General features: G+C 39.4%; 1 pseudogene; it reads right to left on the bottom strand.

The window, feature by feature from the left end:
* Window positions 1-18,236: 18,236 nt before the first annotated feature.
* LOC102747345 (splicing factor 3B subunit 4 pseudogene) lies at window positions 18,237-19,715 on the bottom strand (annotated as a pseudogene).
* Between the last annotated feature and the right edge of the window lie 2,415 nt (window positions 19,716-22,130).

The raw sequence follows: 22,130 nt of genomic DNA, 5'->3' as shown, positions 1-22,130 counted from the left end.
AATAACTCAGATAAAGGTTTAAAGGCATTTGTTTCAGATTTTTTAATGACAAATTTTGAAAAAGCTACCAATAGTTTTGATTAGAGAAATAACATTCAAAAAGAATCCTAAGAGGATAGAAAATGGATTTAAACCCAGCAAACTAATTTAGCATAGTTCTTTTGGATTACTTTAGATAAGAGAAAAAAAAAATCAATTGTGTGCATTTAACATGTGATGAACTTGGTTTGTCAGGAATTAATGTGAAAAAGACCTACCATTTCTAGTTAACTGTGAACATAATATAAATCAACAATATGAGGCATCTGTACACAAAAAAGGGAGAAATACAGGATTAAGTTTTGCTGATAGGCTTTTGTGGGATGAGTGCATATAAAGTACATTTCAGTATGGATTTTGCCAGAATACCCAAAGATTTTGAAGTCATGCCATTTAAGAAATAATAGACTAAGTTTAGTTTGGGGAGGAAATTGCTTATGATATCTGAGAGAGGACAGATAAATTCAGTGGAAGCTCCAGAGGATGGTCCTAGGACTATGGTTAGAGATGATTAGGATAAGTTATTTATGCTTAGTATAAGAAGACATTTCTAAGTATTAAATAAACTCAATCATGATAAGCCCTTTCCTGTGAATTCCATAAGCTCCCATCACTGTAGATTATTAAGCAATGTCTGCTTATATTTTGTGTATCTGCTTTCTGTGGGAGGTTGCACAGAGATGACTTTTAAATCTTTTTCAACTTTAAAATTTAAGTTCTATGATACTATGTTTACCAAAAACAGGGAACAAAATAAAAGTTTTAAAGTCTATATATGACTACAGAGATAAATTGGTAAGGAAACATTACCATTCTCCTTCCTCTCCACTTGCACAGGAAACTATGGTCAGATTTATTAGACACATTGAGAAAATCAATCATAAAATCAGTGGGAGAATATGTTTAAGTTCAGATTTGATCTGCAAGTTGCTCCATATACAGAGACCATAGTGAGATAAAACGCCAGCCTGTCCCTCCAATAGAATGCAAATCAGAATTCTCAGGAGAGACAACATGTGAGAGTGTAGACCTGGTTAGAACAGGGATGCCATGTCTGGGTCTACAAATGACTTGTAGAAGTGTTTTCTACACTTTCTACAAAGTGAAAGAGTCACTTGAAACTTTGTAAGTTACCAATAGAGATAACTAGATTATACAAATAGAGTTTTCAAGGGCTTGCTGCTTAGTGTGAACTTTTAGTAAGAGAGAAATGGAAAATGTTATGCAATTCACTGTCAAAACTGTGAAGCACCTGGGATTTTACCTTACCTTTAAGCTAGTGAATTACCTCACCACAGATGATGAAAGAAGACAACCTCTAGATTAGAGACAAAGGACAATTAATTACACAGTAGCTAGAGAATCAGTCTTCTCTTGCACTGATGCCCTAAGCCCCAGTTCCCACAAGGTGATGTGAGGAGGGCCAGGTGACACTTACACATGTGATGGGTTATATTACAGGAAAGAAACCTTGAGTTTAGGAAACATGCATCTTTTATAGTGGGCACTAAGCAATCCTTCTTGACACTGTCTCTATCATTCAAGCTGCTTGCTATGCCAACATTCATGAAAATATAGCTCAGAACAATCATATAGTCATTGTCTCGGCTTATAAGACATGCAGAAATATGAGAAAACTCTGGATAATTGTCTCCCAATATTGAAATTTCCTAGCTGCCATAATGAAGCCATTATTCCATTGGAAGTCAGAGATTAAGAAGACTGACCCAGGATGACAAGAAAAGAAAGGCTATGACCAAAGATCTATTGTTAGCCTCATTTGATTAGTATTATCACTAATTGCTACAAAGAAGGGATTAGGCATTATAACCAGAACCATGTTAAAAATTACTCTAATTATTCCCTATTTCTTCCACAGTCTATACCTTTGTCCCTCTCTTTTTCTATACACACATGCTCTAGTAAAGCCATTCCATCATAGACATTAAGGTATTTTCAATTAACCCTTTTTTTCAATTCAAAAGTTCAGAAGTTCTACATGTATTGTTATGAATAGCTATCTTAACCAGCTGGAACATGGGTGATAATTGCAATCAAGATTGTCATGCCAAAGAAGAGGCATAATTGGTAAAAACATGTGATTCTTGAACTTTCTTGAGTGAAAGGATATATATACATATATATCTGTCTTTCTTTTTGAGTACTTGTAGGATTGTTCTCATAAACTTGTTTTTAAAATAAGCCACCAGTGATTTTCCTACTTTATTTGAACAATGATTTGAGAACTAATGCTGCAGACAGCATTACCTATTGAGTCTTAGTGGATTACTATTATTAAAGCATATTGAAATATAAGGCACTATGTGAATGAAAGGCATTGAAGTATTACTATTATTTTTTAAGATTTCATTTATTTATTTGAGAGAGAACACAAGCAGAGGGAGGGGCAGAGAGAGAGAGAGAGAGAGAAGCAGACTCCCCACTGATCGCAGAGCCTGACTCAGGGCTCAATTCCAGGACCCTGAGATCATGACCTGAGCCAAAGTCAGACAGTTAACCAACTGAGCCACCCAGACACCCTGGCATTGAACTATTATTATTGGAAAATATTTTTTCAACATTATTAGGCTATGTCTATGTGCATTAGGGTATGCATATTTGAGTGAGGACCCTATGGAAGTGGGATAATGGAGAGAAGCAAAAGTGGGATGGAGATCCAGAGGGCTCCAATTTAGAAGAGATAATTGAGTCCTTACCTGATGATACTGGGGAGTATCTATGGTCAAGTTCACCATAATTAGTGCAGAGTTATTAACTTAATAGAAGTCATTCAGATATAGGCAGTGTTTTTATATTACCTCTGAAATTGCCATTGGAAACTTAGAAGTTTTATTATTTCTTTTCTCAACCCTTAATTTGCAAAGTCACTGACTGGTTTATACAAATTATTATGAAATTTGTGGTGAGAAGTAACCTTCATTTTACAATCAGGGATCAGACTAAAGTGTTGATAGGTATCACTCCCCTTCTATCTGAAATACTCAGAGCCCATCAGCTGGAGAATTTCAGTGATACAAGGATGCTTTGTTATCAGTGCTCCAGCAATATGTACCATGGCCCCTAGGTCTAGAGTTCTAATAGCAAAAGCAATAATAATACATTTTAGACAGGAAGATAGGAGCCTCATGAGCCCCCTTTTAAAATTCTCCCCTTCATGCCTGGTTGAAGGGACTAATCATGTGGATTCCCTAACAAGCAATGCTTTAGTTTTTATTATACTTTGCTTCTGCTCTACAGTAAAAAAATGCAACTGAAAGAGTTACATGGAAAACTTTATTACAGTTTTTCTTTGTAGATGTTTTCTATTTAATATAAATTAGGAAAATGAGTTTTCATTTTTTCCAAAAGGGGGTCAGTTATGTTGAATGCAAAGAGAGATACTTATACAAATAATTATTTTGTTTACATTTTATTTTTTCCCAATGTTTTATTATAAAAAGTTTCAAACGTAGAAAAACATAGAAAGGTACAGTGAATACCCATATATTTACCACATAGATTCCTTGATTAACTGTACTATATTTGTTTTCTCACATAACTATGTATCTGTCCTGTTGTTTACCCACAAATCCACTTAATTTTTTGAGGCATTTTTAAGTAGGTTGTAGGCTATAAATAAATATTAAAATCTACTTAATGATATGAATGCTAAAGTGTTTGGGTGCCTCTAAATACTTAAGCATACATATCATTAACTAGTGTTCAACATTTGTTTATTGTTTTTAAGGTAAAGTTTTTATATAACTATATGAAAAAATTTAGTGTACAATTCAATAGGTTTGTAATCTGCATACATCTGTGAAAATCACAATCCCTTCAAGATATAGAACATTATCTTTTTTTTAAAGATTTTATTTATTTGAGAGAGAGATGGAGAGAGTATGAGTGGGGGGATGGGGCAGAGGAAAAAGCAGACTCTCCATTGAGCAGGGAGCCAGATGTGGGGCTCGATCCCAAGACCCCTGGATCATGACCTGAGCCGAAACTTAACTGACTGAGTCACCCAGTTGCCCCCAAGATACAGAACATTTCCATTACACTGGAAAGTTTCTTAATTTCTTTTTCTCATCAATACCTACCCACCTGCCCTCAGATTCACACACCATTCTGTTTTTCTTTTCTGCTATAAATTAGTCTTGCCAGTTTTAGATCTTTATTTAATGGAATCATACCATATATGCTCTTTTATGTAAGCCTTCTTTCATTCAGTTTAATGTTTTTGAGCTTAATCTATGTTGGTGTGGATAAGGAATTTGTTTCTTTTTATGGATGAGTAGTACTTCACTTTATAAGTATACCACTATTTATTTATGTATTCTCTTGCTGATGGGCAAATGAGAGGTTTCTAGATTTGTCTATTCTGACTGAAACTGCTATGAAAATTTTTGTACAAGTTTTTTTTGATGGGTATTTAATGTGTTTAAATAGCTATTTTGATAATTAATTTTTTGTGTCAACTTGGAGAATATTTTTGGATGAGCTTAACATTTATAATTTGAGTAAGCAGATTGCCCTCCATAATGTGGGTGGGCTTCATCTAATCAGTTGAAGTCTTGAATAGAACAAAAGATTGGCTTCCACAAGCAATAGGGAATTATCCGACAGATGGCTTTTGGATTTCATCTGCACCATTAGTTCTCCACACTGCAGATTTGGACTTTCCAGCTTCCATAATTATGTTAGCCAATTTCTTAAAATAACTCTCTCTCTCACACACACACACATACACACACACTCTTTTTTTGTTTGTTTGTTTCTCTGTAGAATTCAAATACATCTATAAATATAATTACTGGATTTTGTTTAGTTTTAATAGTTATACATGCATATGATCAAAAAATTGACAAGTACAAAATGCATTCAGTGAAAAATAAGTCTCTATATCACACTGGTGATTCTCACTGGTGCCCTAGGTCCCTTCATAGACAACTACTTGTAACACATAGTTTTCTGTTGTTAAAGAAAAACTCTATTCAGACTTGAAAAAACCCCACAAAAATGGTAAAATGCGCATTGTTCTCTACTACCCTGACTTTCTCACTTATGAGAATATAATTTTTAAATATGTACTTTTTCATTATTTGTTTCTACTCAGAATAGGAAATTTAAAACTTAAAAACTGAAAAGTCACACTAGTTTATCAAAGAATATTTATAATATGTGTCCATCATTGCTTGTTCTATTCATGGAAAGTATTTACTGAGATTCTCTTGGATATCAGATGTGTTACCTATGTTACTTAATTTAATTCATACAATCAACCCTGATAGTTCATTCAAGAACTATGTAGTGATTGTCTACTATTTGTTAGATACTCTTTTTTTTTTTTGTCAGATACTCTTCTAAACACGGGTTACAGTGGTGAAAAAGAGAGAAAAAGTATTGTTTTCTATTTAATGGGAGGAAACATAATAATAAGCATAGAATATAAGTACATTATATACTTTGGTAGAAGTAATAATTGTATATTATGGCAAAGGTACTATGAAGAAAAATTAAACAAAGTAATAAGTACAAAGAGTGCTTGTTGGAAGTGGGTTGGGTTATTGTTTTTAAAAAATGACATTTGAGCTAATACTTGAAGGTGAAGGAGTAAGCTCTATAGATGCCCAGGAGAGAAGAGTTCCAGTCAGCAGGAACATGCAGTGCAAAGGCCCTGAGGTGGTAATATGCCTGACACTTGCAAAGACTAGTAGAAAGAGTCAAATGTAGTTGGAATTTATTTTTTATTTTAGTAGACTAAATTTATTATTCATCTTAGAGAGTGAGAGGAAGAGCAGTAAGAGATGATGTTAAGATAGGGAGGTCCAGAGAAAGAGTTTTTGTAATACCTTTGGTATTCATTCTGGCTTATATAGGGGTTGCTAGTGGATTTGGGGTAGGAAAGTGACATGATCTGACCTATTATTTCCAAAATTCACTCTTAATGCCATGATGAAAATGTACTGAAGCAAAAGTGGAATGAAGGAGACTGGATAGAAAATAATTACAATAAGTCAGGCAACAGATGATTTGGTTGCAATAATCAAAGTGGTTAGAAGAAATTGAATTTTTTTTAATTTTAAACTTATTTTATTTTATTTATTTTGCATGTAGAGCTAACTGATGAGTTGCTAAAGAGTTAATTGGGTGACATGAGTGAAAGAGGGAAGGCGAGGGTAACTAAGTTTTTGTTTTTGTCCTCTGGTTCTGAAAAAAGAGGTTGTGATCTAGAGAAACAGAAGAATGTGTGTGCTGTAGATTCAAATATGAGGATAAGGAATTGATTTTTTTGACAAGATATGTTTGAGCTGTCTATTAGACACTGTAGTGAAGAAGTCAAATAATAAGTTAATATGAGTGTGGCAGAAAAGAGATTTGGGCTAGATAGAGAAATTTGAGCTAGTACTTAAAGTCACAAGACTGGATGAAATCACTAATGGACATAGGCAGGGAAGAAAAGAGGTGAAATAATTGAGCCCAGGGGTACTCTGAGTTTAAGACATTGAAAAGAAGAAGAGGAGTCAGCAAAATACAGGGAGAAGGAACTTCTAGGGATGAAAGAGGAAAGCTATGAGTTATTGTGTATTGGAAACCAAATAAGATGTTTACAGAATAAGAGGGGGATCAATTCTGCCTAGTGTTACTAATGTAGAAAGATTAGTACTGAGAATTATCTAGTAGATTAGCAGTATGGAGCTGTCTGATGATTTTGACTGTGTCAGTTGAGAGGTGTAGGTAAAATCCTAATTGGTGTAGTATAAAAAATAATGGATACATTTCGCTTATGATTAGAACGTGTGTCACTTGCACCAAAACAACAAGAAGCAAGATAAATTACAAAGTCATTAATTTTCTGGAACCTATCAAAGCTGATGTGTAGGGCAACCAAGTGGCCAAAAGCCAAAAGGCCAAGGACAGGACCTTTCAAGGAGAGAGAAGTAACAGAGAATGGGAGGGAGAAGCACCAGTAGTCATTCTATGGGTAAGAAAAAAAATCAGTAAATATAATGAACAGTTAATAGTTGAATGTGGGTTAGTATGACAGTATAGATCCTCTCAGAACCCCAGACACAATGAGATTTCATGCTCATTTACCAGATATTTTTCATGGACATCATTCAGGTGCTTGATAGAAAGATTGGTGGCCCAGGGCAGGAGACCAGAGACTCTCACACAGTGCTATAGGCCTGTAAGAGAGGTTTGATTGCCACTCCAGAGCAGGCATAAAACATCACACATTTCCCCAGACCCCTTTGCTCGCACAAAAGAAAACCTTTAAGCTTCTTGGGAAGAGGCAGTGAATCTTAATTTTTTTCTGGGGAAAGGATAGAAGAAAAATCCCTTTAGTCCTAGAGAAAGAATAGGAAAGGGTTTGAGGTTGAAGATCCTATATTTAAGGTCTCCTACTGAGAGGCAAGAAACTCTTCTGCACAAGCTCTACCACAGACTCAAGGCAAAGTTGGCTGTTACAGGGAGAAGAAGCAGGAATGCTGAGGATCTCTACATCTCAGGTCCACTAAGAAGGAGGCTGGCCCACAGCGGGGGCTGGACCAGTAAAACAAAGCACCTATCCTGTCCTGCCCCAAGCATGAGAAGCAGTGAGTGACAGTCAAAAAGCACCTGTCCCACTGGGTGAACTTAAAGAGACTCACCATGACATGTTATAATCAAACTTTCAAAGTCAAACTTTCAAGTGAGAAAGGATATCATATACTATTAAAAGGTTGAGTACAACAAGGAGATACAATAATTATAAAATGTATGCACCCAATAACAGAGCATCAAATATATGAAGCTGGCATATACTACCTTGGTGAACCTTCAGGACAGTATGCTAAGTGAAATGGGCCAGCAACAAAAGCACAAATATTATATGCTTCTGCTTATGCGAGGTAATAAGAGTAGGCCAAATCAGAGAGACAGCAAGAATGGGGGCTGCTAGGTGTTGGGGGAGTGGTGAATAGGGAGTTATTGTTTAAAGGGCATAGAGTTTTAGTTTGGAAATATGAAAAAAGTTCTGGAGATGGATGGTGATGATTGCACAATATGAATGTACTTAATGTCACTGAACTGTACACTTAAAATGATTAAGATGATAAATTTTATGTTATACATATTGTACCACAGAAATTAAAAAAAAAAGAGAATGGGAAGAAAATTGGCAATGACGAATATGGACAATTTTTAAAGGACTATTGCTATAACAAGGAGCAGAAATGGAGATGGAAATGGGATAAAACGAGTTGATTCTTGAATATGGGAGAATTTATAGCAAGTTTGAATACTGATTGGAATGATCCAGTGGAGAGGATGACATAAGACAAAGAGGGAGGCATTCCTGGAGTGAATCCTTGAGTAGGTGAAAGAGAGTTTGATTTATTGCCAAGTGGGAGAACTGGCCTTAGGTAGCAAACCAAATATTCAATGTCTGGTAAAGCCAAATAATAATAGTAATATCTATAGCAATACAATAATAAATGACATCAATGGTGTGCACTTGTTGGGTGGTGGCATTATTCAAAGCATTTCATACCTAGATACATGTTACCCTTATGGCAGCCATAGGAGATAGTTACCTGTCTGTGCCCCTTTTACAAACAAGGAAACTGAGGCACAAAGAGGTGAAGTAGATTGCTTAATGATGCAGTTAGACAGTCTGGCTCCAGAGTCTGTTTACTAACAGGATAGGCACAGTTATAATTTTGGTTAGGAAACTGAGGCTCAGACAGGTCCATGAACTGGCCCAAGTCACACAGCCACTCAATGTGGGGCCAGGTATATTGGATCCCAAAGACAAATCCCTTTCTAGGGCCCCATGTTTCCCTACTTCTGAGAAACGATGCTAGCCTCGGTCAAACACTAACTTACCACAGCTCTCTGGAGTGTAGTTTGTTGGTGTGGCAATAACACCAGAAAGCCTGAGTATGCCCCCTCTCTCCACCCCTTATCTGCTGTGTGTGCCTGGATGGTTTCCTTGATTTCTAAGTGTCTCCCATATTTTTTTAAAGATTTTATTTATTTATTTGACAGTGAGAGAGGGAACACAAACAGGGGGAGTGGGAGAGAAAGAAGCAGGCTTCCCACGGAGCAGGGAGCCCGATGCAGGGCTCAGGACCCAAGCCGAAGGCAGACGCCTAATGACTGAGCCACCCAGGCGCCCTGCATCTCCCATTTTTTATCTTAAAATGAAAATAATAATACTTCCTATGGTTCTTGTGAGGATTAAATGATTTATAAGAGTGTTCTGCACACAGTAAACCATCTATGTGTTAGCTACTATTTGAAAATTTTATGCTATGCATTTCCAAAGATCATAATTAATTATCTCATTCATGCAATGCATTGTCTGCAGAAGCTTATTGAATTCTTAGTAGTTATAATGCCTTGTGCTAGGACACATGGGATACAGAAATGAGTTAAACAGTGCTATATTTAAACACACACACACACACACACACACACAAGCATATGTAAACAGAGCCATATCATTTTCAATTTGGAAAGGACATTTTTAAATCACCAACTCCAAGCTCTCTGCCTCTCCCTATCTTAATGAATTCTTGATGCCTGACTGGACAAGTGAATCAAAACTGTCAGAGTCAGGGTTGAACCTCCCACATTGCCAGTACAAGCCCAGTCCACGGCAGGTATTTAATAAATGTTTGTTGAGCGAAGAGGTTTGAAAGGAACGTAAGTAACAGTCCTGAATGGTAGAATGATCGGCGTGCCACAGCAAGAACTGACTGCAATGTGCTTCACATTCCAGCTGAGCATTCCAGCATCCCTAAATCAATGCTGAGCACTAAGCCTATCTGGACACTGGCGATGCCGATGCCAATAAGGAAATGTCAGACAGGGAGGGAGCCACTCATTATTTCCAGAAAACTGCATGGATGCAGGGTCTGAAAGATGCATCACAAGCCACTAAAGAGCCTTTTGTTATCGACTGTTCGCAGGCAACTGCTTGTCATCTGGTTTCTGACAAGAGAATATAATTTTCCAAAGTGGAATCATTCTCCTAGGTAAATGTATCTTGTGCTCTCTTCCACTTTGATGGGACTGACATATTTGGTGTTGGATGCCTTCCATGTGAAGATTTATCATTTAATTATAACTAAGAACACTGACTCAATCCCAGCTGCTTGGGGGAAATAACTTACCCAAAATGCAGGATTCCCAATAAAAGACCAGGAGCTTATTTCTGATCCACAGACTCAAGATTTCGATTCTGTAAAAGTGACAAATGTTTCAGGCTCCCAGAAAGAGCGAAGCCCTAATTATGAGATACATAATATATTCCAAATTAGAGAAGCACAAACATGAGCCACTCTGAAAGGCATTTGAGTGGTTTGAAAAGAGATCAGGTGTGTTAATTCCTCACTTCACGTGGGCAGGGTATGCCCCTTTACTTCTATCAGTTGTGACCTATAGCATCCTGAAAAATGTGTCTCTCGGCGCCATGTGGGTAACCACACCACTTAATTATTCTGTTATGGTGAAAGGCAACACAGAGAATGTTGTTTCTGGGCTTTTCATCTTTTGCTCTTCTAACCTCAAAAGAGCATTAAAGAGATGGGAGCTTTCAGGCAGCCGATTTCATTAAGAAAATTAATTCAGTGATGCAGGGAGCTTTCACCATTTGGGCTTTTACCATTTGTTGCTATGATGGATACCTTAGGACCAGATTCGAGTGCTGGAGGCAGTTTTGTGCGAGGAAGATTTGATACTGTTTTATAATGCAGAATTTTGAGCAGTTGTTCTCAGCCCTGGCAATACATTAAAATCATTTGGCAATTTTTAAAAACAAACCAAAACTTCATAGACTCTGATTTAATTAGTTTGGGGTACAGTCTGGATACTGGTATTTTTAAAAGGTACCCCAGATGATTTGTATTTACAGACATTGTTAAGAATCACTGCCCAGTGCAGGATTCTCCAAGTCAATGTTGAGAAATCAGCAAGAAGAATCTTGAATAATTAGAATATATCTAATAGAAACTGAGTCTTCTTCTTGGCTCTAGATCCAAATGGACACAAATGCTGTGATTCCAGCTTCTGAAGGTGACCCTATATTTTGGATTCTAACAACATCTTACTTGTCCTTTTAGGCAGAAGGAAGTAAAGGTCTGCAGGCCACTAGTCTTGGGCTCCTTCATCTGACCCTATTGGTGTCTCAGCTCTTGCATTATCTGGTTAAATTACCTTTGTTTTAAATGCTTCGGGAGATTTCTGCTTTACTGCGTGGACTCTGATGGACAGATCTCCCATCTTTAGACAATTTCTGCCCAAACACTATATTCCTCTTAAATGAGGGTCATGTTTCTCTGGTCTTGAAATGTAGCAATACTTGTTTCTATTTCCTCTTCTCATATTTTGCATGAATCTCTTCTAGTCAAGCTTTCATCTTCACCAGTCCAACCAAATTGTTCTCATAGTATCAATTGTGAAATATGATAGATAATTCTCAGTCATCATCTTACTTGGCTTCTTAGCAGTATTTGACAAAGTTGATGTTTTCTCTTTTGGAAAAGTTTTTACCACTTGGTTTATGGGGTTCCTCTTTTTCTTTTCTTTTTTTTTTTTTAAGATTTTATTTATTCATTTGAGAGAGAGAGACAAAGAGAGAGAATGAGCAGGGGGAGGGGCAGAGGGAGAGGGAGGAGCCAGATGCAGGGCTTGATCACAGGACTCTGGAATCATGACCTGACCCGAAGGCACATGCTTAACCGACTGAGCCACCCAGGTGCCCCAGGTTCTTCTTTTTCTATTGGTTACTCCATCTTAGTCCCTTTTTCTGGATCCTCTTGACCTTCCTGAACTCTAAATAGAGTTGGGGTGCCAAAGTCCTTGATTCTACCAGCAATGCCGGCTGAGGCAGAGGGCCTGGAGAAGCGTTTTGGTTCTCACTCCTCTTGTCCTTCAATCGTCCCCCCATTTTTTTCTCATTGGCCCAACCCAGCACAGGCCAGCTAACCTGTGAGCATGGTATATGCAGCCCGTCGGGGCCAGACCCTGCAGAACCAGGGAGGCCGAGGGAGTGGATATGAGATGGGAAATATTATTGTACATTTGTTACTTCTAGGAATGATCAATAGAAAGGGACAGATGGACAAAGCAGAAGAAAGAGAACAAGGAGGAAAGGTGGTTTGTTAGGAACTAGAGGTGTGTTTACCTCTCTCCCTCCCAAACCTCCTCTTTTCCATCTTGGTAAAGGGCATCACTGCACACCTTGCTGCCTAGACACCAAATACGTGAGTCTCTTTCCCCCACGGCCACAGCCCTCTGATCCATCAGCGAGTCCTATCAGCTCCATCTGGGAATGCAGCTTAAATCCACACATACCTCATTATCTCCTTTTTAGGTTTAGCCCGTTATCTCCTCCTGCCAGATTATACCAATGGCCTTTTATAAGGTCTCAGCTTTCATTGTATTACCCTGAAGCGCTTGCATACATAGAAGCCAGGGGCTCCTTTTTAAACTCTACGGAGGTTTTGTTACTCCCTTGCTTGAAACCCTTAGCCTCGGGCCCATAGCCCCTGCTCATGTGGACTGTGTCCTGACCAACTGTGGGGACTAGGAATCGTGCCTCTGTCATTAAGCAATGTAGAGGCCCTGCTGAGAGCACACACACTAAAACGCTAAAACATCAAATATGTAGCGCCTGGGTAGCTCAGTGGTTAAGCCTCTGACTCTTGATTTTGGCTCAGGTAGTGATCTTGGGGTCCTCAGATCTATCCCCGTGTTGGGCTCTGTGCTCAGTGGGGAGTCTGCTTATCCCTCTCCCTCTGATCCTCCTCTGACTCGCTCTCTCTCTTTCTCGCAAATTAATTAAATCTTTTTTTAAGGTTTTATTTATTTATTTGAGAGAGTGAGTGAAAGAGAGAGAGAGAAGGAGCAGGAGGAAGGGGGAGCGAGAAGCAGACTCCCTGCTGAGCAGGGAGCCTGAAGCCAGGCTCGATCCCAGGACCCCGGGATCATGACCTGAGCGGAAGGCAGACACTTAACCGAGTGAGCCAACCAGGCACCCTAATTAAATCCTTTTTTTAAAAAAAAGACAAATACATGATTGTGGCCTCTAGAACCCTGCAAAGTTAGTCTGACCTGCTTCTTGGGCTCATCTCCTATGAATCTCCACCTGGATCACTACATAATAGCCATACTTGTCTTTCTTTTCTTGATCACACCCTGCTTATTTGAACCCCGGGGAGTTTGCATTTTCTGTGCCTTTAACCCAGATGTCCTTCACCCAAACCTGTGGGTACCTTGTCCCCATATTTTATTCAGGCCTCGTCTCAGAAGTTATCTCCTCATAGAGACCTTCCATGCCCACCTGTATAAAATACCACCCTCTGCCTGAAGTTAGTCTTCTTTAAAATTTGGTTTGCTGGGGCACCTGGGTGGCTCATGCAGTTAAGTGTCTGCTTTCAGCTCACGTCATGATCCCAGGGTTGTGGGATTGAGTCCCTCATCGGGCTCCCTGCTCAGAAAGAAGCCTGCTTCTCCCTCTGCCTGCCGCTTCCCCTGCTTGTGCTCTCTCTCTGTCAAATAAGTAAATAAAATCTTAAAAAAAATTTTTTTTTGTTTGCTTTCCTTCTTACAGCATTTATCTGTCTGAAATTATATTATATATTTAGGGCATATTGCCCCACTTTCCCTCTAAAATGGGAGCAAATTTTTCTATCTTGAGCTCTGCTATGATCACAGTAACACAAACAGTGTCTGGCCCATAGTAGGGGCTTAATACATTCTTGAGTAAATAAAAGGAAAAAAAAAAAAAAAAGCAAAACAATGAATGAATGGTGGGAATTTTCTCTTGCCAGAGCTGAAAGCGTCCCTGTGTAAACGCCTGAAACTCTACTAATGCAGTTACTTCTGACTACTGTATAAATCTCAGAATGTCAGAGTGTTGCTAAATTCCATGCAAAAGTCAGAAGAGTGACTTTCTGCCAAGCCCCATCTCACACATGGGCCCCCAAAGAGTTTTTATTTTGATCAGTGTTCTCTGTGTTCCCCTAAACAACCTCTCTAGGAGCTAGCCCCAGACTCAGATGCTCACTCAGTCTCACATGGAAATTATTCCATCCACTTTCTGCCCTGCCTGAATCAAAGAGACTTGAACCCTGTCCAAGGGTCCAGGCAGAAGCAATCACCATGCCATCAACTGGCTCTCTCCCCTTGTCTCTAACTGTACTCACTAAGCTTCCAAATCAGAGGCTCTTTGGCATATCATCATCAATGGAAGAAACATTCCGAGCATAGAGAGGAGGTTGTGCTATTTAAGAATGCAGCATCAGATCCCTAGCAGAACCAACCAACTTATTCTGTACCAGTTAAAAACATCTTAAGAAATACAGGTCATACACAGGGAAGTTACATTGAAGTGTGTATGACAAAATGATAGGCTATCCGAGATTTGCTTTAAAATTACCCAGTGGACGTAGGGAGAAGGCTGGGAGACAAGATTGGCCAACAGTTGCTATTTTGCATCTCAGTGATGGGTACCTGAATGCACCCATGTGTACTCTTTTCTACACATTTATGATTGAATTCTTCCACAATGAATATCCAAAAGAAAGAAAGAAACAGATGAAAGAAAGTATAGATTTAGCATCAGGAGAATACCAAACACCTTGCAGCTTTGCTTGTAAATCCGAGTTGTCTGGTATTATATTTCTAAGTGAAAACCCACAGCAAATACACAGATTCCAAATCAAAGACTAAACCTTCTCTCCCCTTTAACAAGTGCTTCTCCCTTGAGACACAAGTTCTCATTTCTAAATGAAATGACATCCAAAGGTATCCAGCCTATCTTTTTTGTTGACCTCTTCAAGACAGGGCTTCTAAATATATCGACTCCTTCTGAGGAGGTGTTTTTGGTGCTCAGAGAGGCAGACCAGGCCACATAAGATCGACTTGGCGAAGTCCTCCTATGGAGGGTGCTTTTGCTGTCATCACATCTGATACCAACTGCTTCAAGAAGAGGGTCATTGGCAGCAATAACTGCACACTCCGGTGCTCATGGAACTTTCCACAAGCAGAGTGAATAGGTTCATTCTTACCATTTGTGGTTCTAGATTTTAGTGGCTGGATTTTGTATGAAACTTAGAGAAAAATGGCTTTCTAAAGTGCAATACATCAACCTTTCCCTTTGATAGTCTCTTCCGAATAGGAGGCACTCACCCATCTGGCCACCTGCCCAAGCACAGCCCCATTAAGCTTGACCTTTGGGTTGTCCAGAGTGGTTCTTTTCTACTTTCACCCAGAGTCAACCTACTGTTCCTAATCAATTTATGAGTAAAAAAAAAAAAAAAAAAAAAAATCAGGCAGCTAGGGTAAGCTGTTTTTTAGCTCTCTCTTATCAGAAGGCTTCTGCCCTTGCTAGAATTTCTTCTGGTTTTGACAATTAAAAAAATCCTTTCTTAAGTGTCCTTTCTTCCTGCTGATGTTTCTGACCTAAAACAAGGGAGAGCGTTGCAATCAACATTTGAAACTCTTCTTTGGACTCTGGAGTGAGCACTCCTGAAGGAATCCTGTTAAGCTGCAGCAAACTCTGTGTCATAGGTGATTTTTTGCTAGGTCTGCCTAAGTTTATAAACCACAGGGAAACCTTCTGGCAGAGGAACCAAGGGCTCAAGCTTGAGCAAGCTAATTACTCCATTCTGAAACAGACCAGATTGGCCCGAGGCAAAGTTGTGAGCACTTGGCATCTGTCGGTGCATCACCTAGATTTTCTTTCCTTCCTGCTCCTTATTCTTGCTTTTTTATTATTGATTTCCCTGCCAGGTGCCCAGTACTTCTATGCTGTTCCATTTTCCCCACACTTAAGAATTAATTTATTCTGAAGTATTACATATTTTAATGTTAATTTCTTACTTCTCTCAGGTGAATTTGAAAGAGACAAGGCCCAAAGGAATGGATGGTGGAATTTCAGAGCTGAGGGCACTCTGGAAAGGGTGGACTTTTCCTTTTGGAGGACTCGGCCAGTCAAGTGTCTAAGAAATGTCAGTGAATGGGAAATCTTGGAGTTGTGATTTCTAGTCTTTACTCTGTCAATAATTAGCTTGGTGGCTGCAGAGAATCGATCTACCTGTCTAGACCTCTGATTTACTTGCAAAAAAATGAAACAGTTGGTCTGGAGCTCTAATGTCCCTGAGACTAGCATCACACCTGCACATAGTAAGCATGCCTCCAAATGTGTGCTGACTGAAAGCAGGGAAACTACTCTCAGCTTTACCATACTGTGATAATCAGTGCATCTTGAAAGCAATGCTCTACCTCTGTGTCTATCTAGGCCGGCCACTTGACCAATGTCCTTGCAAATTCCATTTGCTTGGTTAAAAGCTTATAGGAGATAAGATTACATTTTCAGGTAGTTCAGATTCTTAAAGAGAACCTTCAAAGGGAGCTTGCGTCTGAAAGGCGTAATCTGTGCTTCTAATAGATGGTTTGTTCAAGGTTTGTGTACAGCACAGTATAGGTCCATAAAAGTAGCAAGTTTAGGTGAATTATGGCATATAAAGTAATAAGGGATATACAATATAAAGTGATAAAGAAAAGCCATATATATAGCATATCATCCATGGTCTATGTGCTTTAAAGTTTCAGATCTTTCACTGAGAAGGTTGGTGGGTGTTCCCACAAGGCATTTCTTAGAAGGGTTGCATTCTCTGGAATATTATAGGAAATATATCAACAATGCCAACTTTCTGTGGATTTTTAGGCATTGGGAATCATGCTGGCTAGAATACATTGTTTTCTTGCACACCATATTCATACTCATGTATTCATTTATTCAATAAGCTCTCATTTGAAGATGTATTAAGTGCCAATTACTCTGAGTTACAGGGGCTATAAATATGAAGAAAATATAGTCCTTATTACTGATAGTCTCATAGTACAGTGGATAGATGGATAGGTAAACATAATTACATCATTGTAATAAGTATTATGATAGTTACTTTGAAATAAGGTGATACAATACTTTGAAATAATATAGAAAGGCAGGAGAAAAAGTACCTAAGTCTTACTAGCTGAAGGGTTAGGAGTGGCTTTATTGAGGAAATGACTTCAGCAGAGTGAACATCAATTGTAAATATGTAGAGGTAGAGAAGAGCATGAAAATCCCCTTTGCCCTCCACCAATAAACTGAATTATTTTTTTGGAACAGAATGTAAATTTGGGAGACTATAAGGGGTTAAGGCCAAAGTTGTTGGCAGAATTTAGTTTGTGAAGAGACAGATGAATTGAGATTTTATATTTTAGTCATTGGGGAGCTACAGAGTCCTTTGAAAGAAAAGATCAGTTAGTCTTTGTCAGTCTTGTAAATATCAACACCTATAGGTCATAGACACAGGAAAATGGTACTTAGTGTTAGACACACTCTTGGGCCTGAAAAGGTATCTTGGGGCACATCACTTACGATTTTTGTGAATTAATCAACAAATTTTAATTGCCACGTACCTTAAGCCTAGAATTATACTTAAAGATGATTGCCATATAAAGGAAGTTTGTAAAGATATAGCCACTTGACTTGAAATTATTCAAGGAGCCAACATACTGATAAAAAGAGAGTGGAGAGGAAAGTTATAACATGTACATAGGGGTTAGGTGGCTCGAAACCTACTCTAAGTGCCTCGTGTGAGAGATCACTGAGGTTTAGAGTAGCAGGGTCAGGTATTTGGTGAAAAAGGTAGTTTCCAGCATAATTTTAAAGAATAAATGGACTTCAAATAACTGAAGGAGGAAAGCATTTCATTTTGAAAGATTAGCATAAATTAAGACTTGAACATGCAACTCATAACATTTGTTGGTAAGATTAATCGATTGTTTATCTTGTATTAATTAATCAAAATCTATACTTTATTCAGATTTCTTTAGTTGTTATTTTTGTTTGTTTTTCTTAATGTCTTTTCTCCATTCCAGGATTCCATCCAAAACACCACAAAATTCTTTTTAGCCATCATGTGTTCTTAGGCTCCTCCTGGCTATAAGAGTTTCTCAGATTTTCCTTGTTTTTGATGACCTTGATAGTTTTGAGGAGGATTTATCAGGTCTTTTGTAGTAATTGGAATTTGTCTGGTATTTTTCTCATGATTAAACTGGGGTATGGGTAGGGGTTTTGAAAGGAAAACCACAGAGATAAAGTGACATTGCCTTTTTTTTTTTTTTAAAGAATTTAGTTTTATTTTCTCTGTGCATTTGCAAAACACTTAGGACCAACATAGAAAAAAAAATAAAACCTCCTGTGAAAAACATTACATATAAGGAAAAAAAAAAAGCCCTGAGAGGGATTAGTGCCTTAGCATTAGGGAGCTACAGCAACTCTGATTGGTCCAAGGAATTGAAAAGATATTGGGAAGATAGAACAAGAGGCAAGAGAACAAGAAATTACTGAGGAAGAGGGCCTCGAAGTGGGCCACGAGGGGGAACTGGAGGCCGAGGGGGGTGGACCGGGGTGGAGGGAGGGGCCCCCGCTGGTAGCCATAGGGTGGGGGTCATGAAGGCCCAGTGTATCCATGAGGAGGCATCCGTGGAGGAGGTCCACGCATCCCATGTGGAGGCACAGGACCTGGGTGACCCATGGGAGATCCAAACGGAGGCCCTCAAGGGGGCATGCCCATTGGAGGAGGTCCAGGATGAGGCATTCCGGGTGGCGGTCGGGGTGGTAGCTGCCCCCCAGAGCCTGGGGGCCCAGCATGGGGGTGTCCTAAGCCATGAGGGCCATGGTTGGCCAGCTGCATCTGAGACATCCCTGGATGGGGCATCCCACCTGGTGGGAATGGGTGAGGTTGTGAGTGTCCATGTCCAGGATGTCCAGCCACTGGGGTTCCTGTTGATGGTGGGTCATGTCCTCCAGCCCCAGGAGGCATACGTGGTGGGGGCACGGCTGGGGGTATCCCAGGTGGAAGGGCTCCAGGAGGTGGCACTGGGGGTGGGAAGGACCCAGGAGGAGGCATGCCTGGTGGAGGAAGCCCGGACCCCAATGATGATACCACAGGATTGGGGGCTGAGGGTGGAGGGGGTGCATCTGCAAACAGCTGATGAGGGCCGTCGGCCTGGGAGAGTGGGTTCTGGGCTGCCAGAAGTCGTTCAGCTGCTGAGCCATGGCGCTCACCCTTAGAGTCCTTCTTGAAGGCATAGAACACAGTGATAGGGCAGTTACAGAGATACTGCCCATTCATGGCCTCAATAGCTGCACCCGAAGCATCAAATGAAGTGAAATTAATAAAGGCATAACCTTTGGAGTTGCCTGTGTCAGGGTCCTGCATAATCTTCGGGGTTTGTAAGATGACCCCAAAGGCGCTCAAAGTATCATAAAGCAGCTTCTCATCAATCTCCGGGTCTAGATTGCCAATGAAAATGTTGGCCCCCACGTCCAGGTTCTTGTTGTGAGCTGATGCTTTGTTCACCCGTATTGGTTTCCCATAGAGTTTGATCATGTTCATGATCTTAATGGAATAGTCAGCATCTTTCTCACTCAAGAATTCCACAAAGCCATAGCCTTGGTGCTGACTTGTGACTCTATCCTTTGGCACGTGTGTGTTGACTACTGGCCCTGCCTGGAGAAATAGCTCCCACAGCAATGGTTCACTAACCTTCTCCTCCAGGCCCCCGACGTAGACAGTGGCATCCTGGTTCCGCTGGGAGTTCGGCCCGACTGCCATGGTGAAACAGCTCCCCGCCTTTCTCTTTTTAACAAGGTCTTATTTTATTTACTAGGTGCTCATCACAAGTGCACTCCTTAATCCTCATCACCTATTTCACCCATCCCCCTCCCCCACCCCTCACCCCTCTGGTAACCATCAATTTGTTCTCTATATTTAAGAGTCTCTTGGGATGCCTGGGTGGCTTAGTCCGTTAAGCATCTGCCTTCAGCTCAGATCATGATCCTAGGGTCCTGGGATGGAGTCCCTCATCAGGCTCCCTGTTCAGTGAGGAGCCTGCTTCTCCCTCTGCCTGCAGCTCCCCCATTTGTTCTCTCTTTCTCTGACAAATAAATAAAATTTTATTTATTTGACAGAGAGAGACACAGCGAAAGAAGGAACACAAGCAGGGGGAGTGGGAGAGGGAGAATCAGGCTTCCTGTGGAGCGGGGAGCCTGATGTGGGGCTCGATCCCAGGACACCGGGATCATGACCCAAGCTGAAGGCAGATGCTTAACAACTGAGCCACCCAGGCTCCCCTAAAGAAATAAAATCTTTTTAAAAAGAGTCTGTTTCTTGGTCTTCCTTTCTCCCTCATCCCCCCATCATATTTATTTGTTTTGTTTTTAAATTCCGCATGTGAGTGAAATCATATGGTATTTGTCTTTCTCTGACTGATGTATTTCACTTAGTATTATACTCTAGGTTTATCCATGTCGTTGAAAATGGCAAGATTTCATTTTTTTACGGCTGAATAATATTCCACTGTGTGTGTGTGTCTGTATATATATATATCACCTCTCCTTTATCCATTCATAAATTGATGGACAATTGGGCTATATCCATAACTTGGTTACTGTAAATAATGCTATTATAAACATAAGGGCACATGTATCCCTTTGAAATAGAGTTTTTGTATTATTCGGGTAAATACCCAGTAGTGCAATTGCTGAATCATAGGGTAATTCTATTTTTTATTTTTTGAGGAACCTCCATACTGTTTTCCACAGTGGCTGTACCAGTTTGTGTTTCCACGCACGGCACATGAGTATTCCTTTTTCTCCACATCTCTGTTAACACCAGTTGTTTCTTGTGTTGTTGATTTTTGCCATCCTGACAGGAGTGAGGTGATAGCTTATTGCAGTTTTGATTTGCATTTCCCTTATGATAACTGATGATGAGCGTCTTTTCATGTGTCTGTTGACCATCTGTATATCTTATTTGGAGAAATGTCTGTTCATGTGTTCTGCCCATTTTTTAATTGGATTCTTTTTTGAGGTGTTGAGTTTTGTAAGTTCTTTATTTTGGATACTAACCCTCTATCAGATATGTCATTTGCAAATATCTTCTCTCATTCTGTAAGTTGCCTTTAATTTTTTTGATTATTTCCTTTGCTGTGCAGAAGATTTTCATTTTGATATAGTTCCAGTAGTTTATTTTTGCTTTTGTTTCCCTTGCTTCAGGACACATATCTAGTAAGTTGCTATAGCTAATGTCAACTAAGTTACTATTCTAGGATTTTTATGGTTTTAGGTCTCATATTTAGGTCTTTAATCCATTTGAAATTTGTTTTTGTGTATGTTGTAAGAAAGTGGTCCAGTTTTATTCTTTTGCATGTTGCTGTCCAGTTTTCCCAGTACTATTGAAGAGACTGTGTTTTTCCCATTGCATATTTTTCCTGCTTTGTTGAAGATTAATTGACCATATGGTTGTGGGTCTATTTATGGGTTTTCTATTCTAATTTATTGATCTATGTGTCTATTTTTGTGCCAGTACCATTCTGTTTTGATTACCACAGCTTTGTAATATAACTTGAAGTCCAGAATTGTGATGCCTCCAGCTTTGCTTTTCTTTTTCAACATTGCTTTGGCTATTTGGAGTCTTTTGTGGTTCCATACAAATTTTAGGATTGTTTGTTCTAGTTCTGTAAAAAATGCTGTTGGTATTTTGATGGAATTACATTAAATGTATAGATTGCTTTGAGTAGTGTAGACATTTTAAGAATATTTGTTCTTCCAATCCATGACCATGGAATATTTTTCCATTTCCTTGTGTCATCTTTAATTTCTTTCACCAGTGTTTTATAGCTTTCAGAGTACAGGTCTTTCACCTCTTTGGTTATGTTTATTCCTAGGTATCTTATTTTTGGTACAATTGTAAATGGGATTTTTTAAAAAATTTTTTTATTGTTATGTTAATCCCCATACATTATATCATTAGATTTAGATGTAGTGTTCCATGATTCATTGTTTGTGCATAACACCCAGTGCTCCATGCAGAACGTGCCCTCCTCAATACCCATCACCAGGCTAACCCAACCTCCCACCCCCCTCCTCTCTAGAACTCTCAGTTTGTTTTTCAGAGTCCATCGTCTCTCATGGTTCGTCTACCCCTCCGATTTCCCCCCCTTCATTCTTCCCCTCCTGCTACCTTCTTCTTTTTTTT

Source organism: Leptonychotes weddellii, chromosome 2, assembly GCF_054177405.1.
Source record: "Leptonychotes weddellii isolate Sample4059 chromosome 2, ASM5417740v2, whole genome shotgun sequence".
Taxonomy (NCBI): domain Eukaryota; kingdom Metazoa; phylum Chordata; class Mammalia; order Carnivora; family Phocidae; genus Leptonychotes; species Leptonychotes weddellii.
This window is presented reverse-complemented; position numbering and strand designations above follow the sequence as displayed.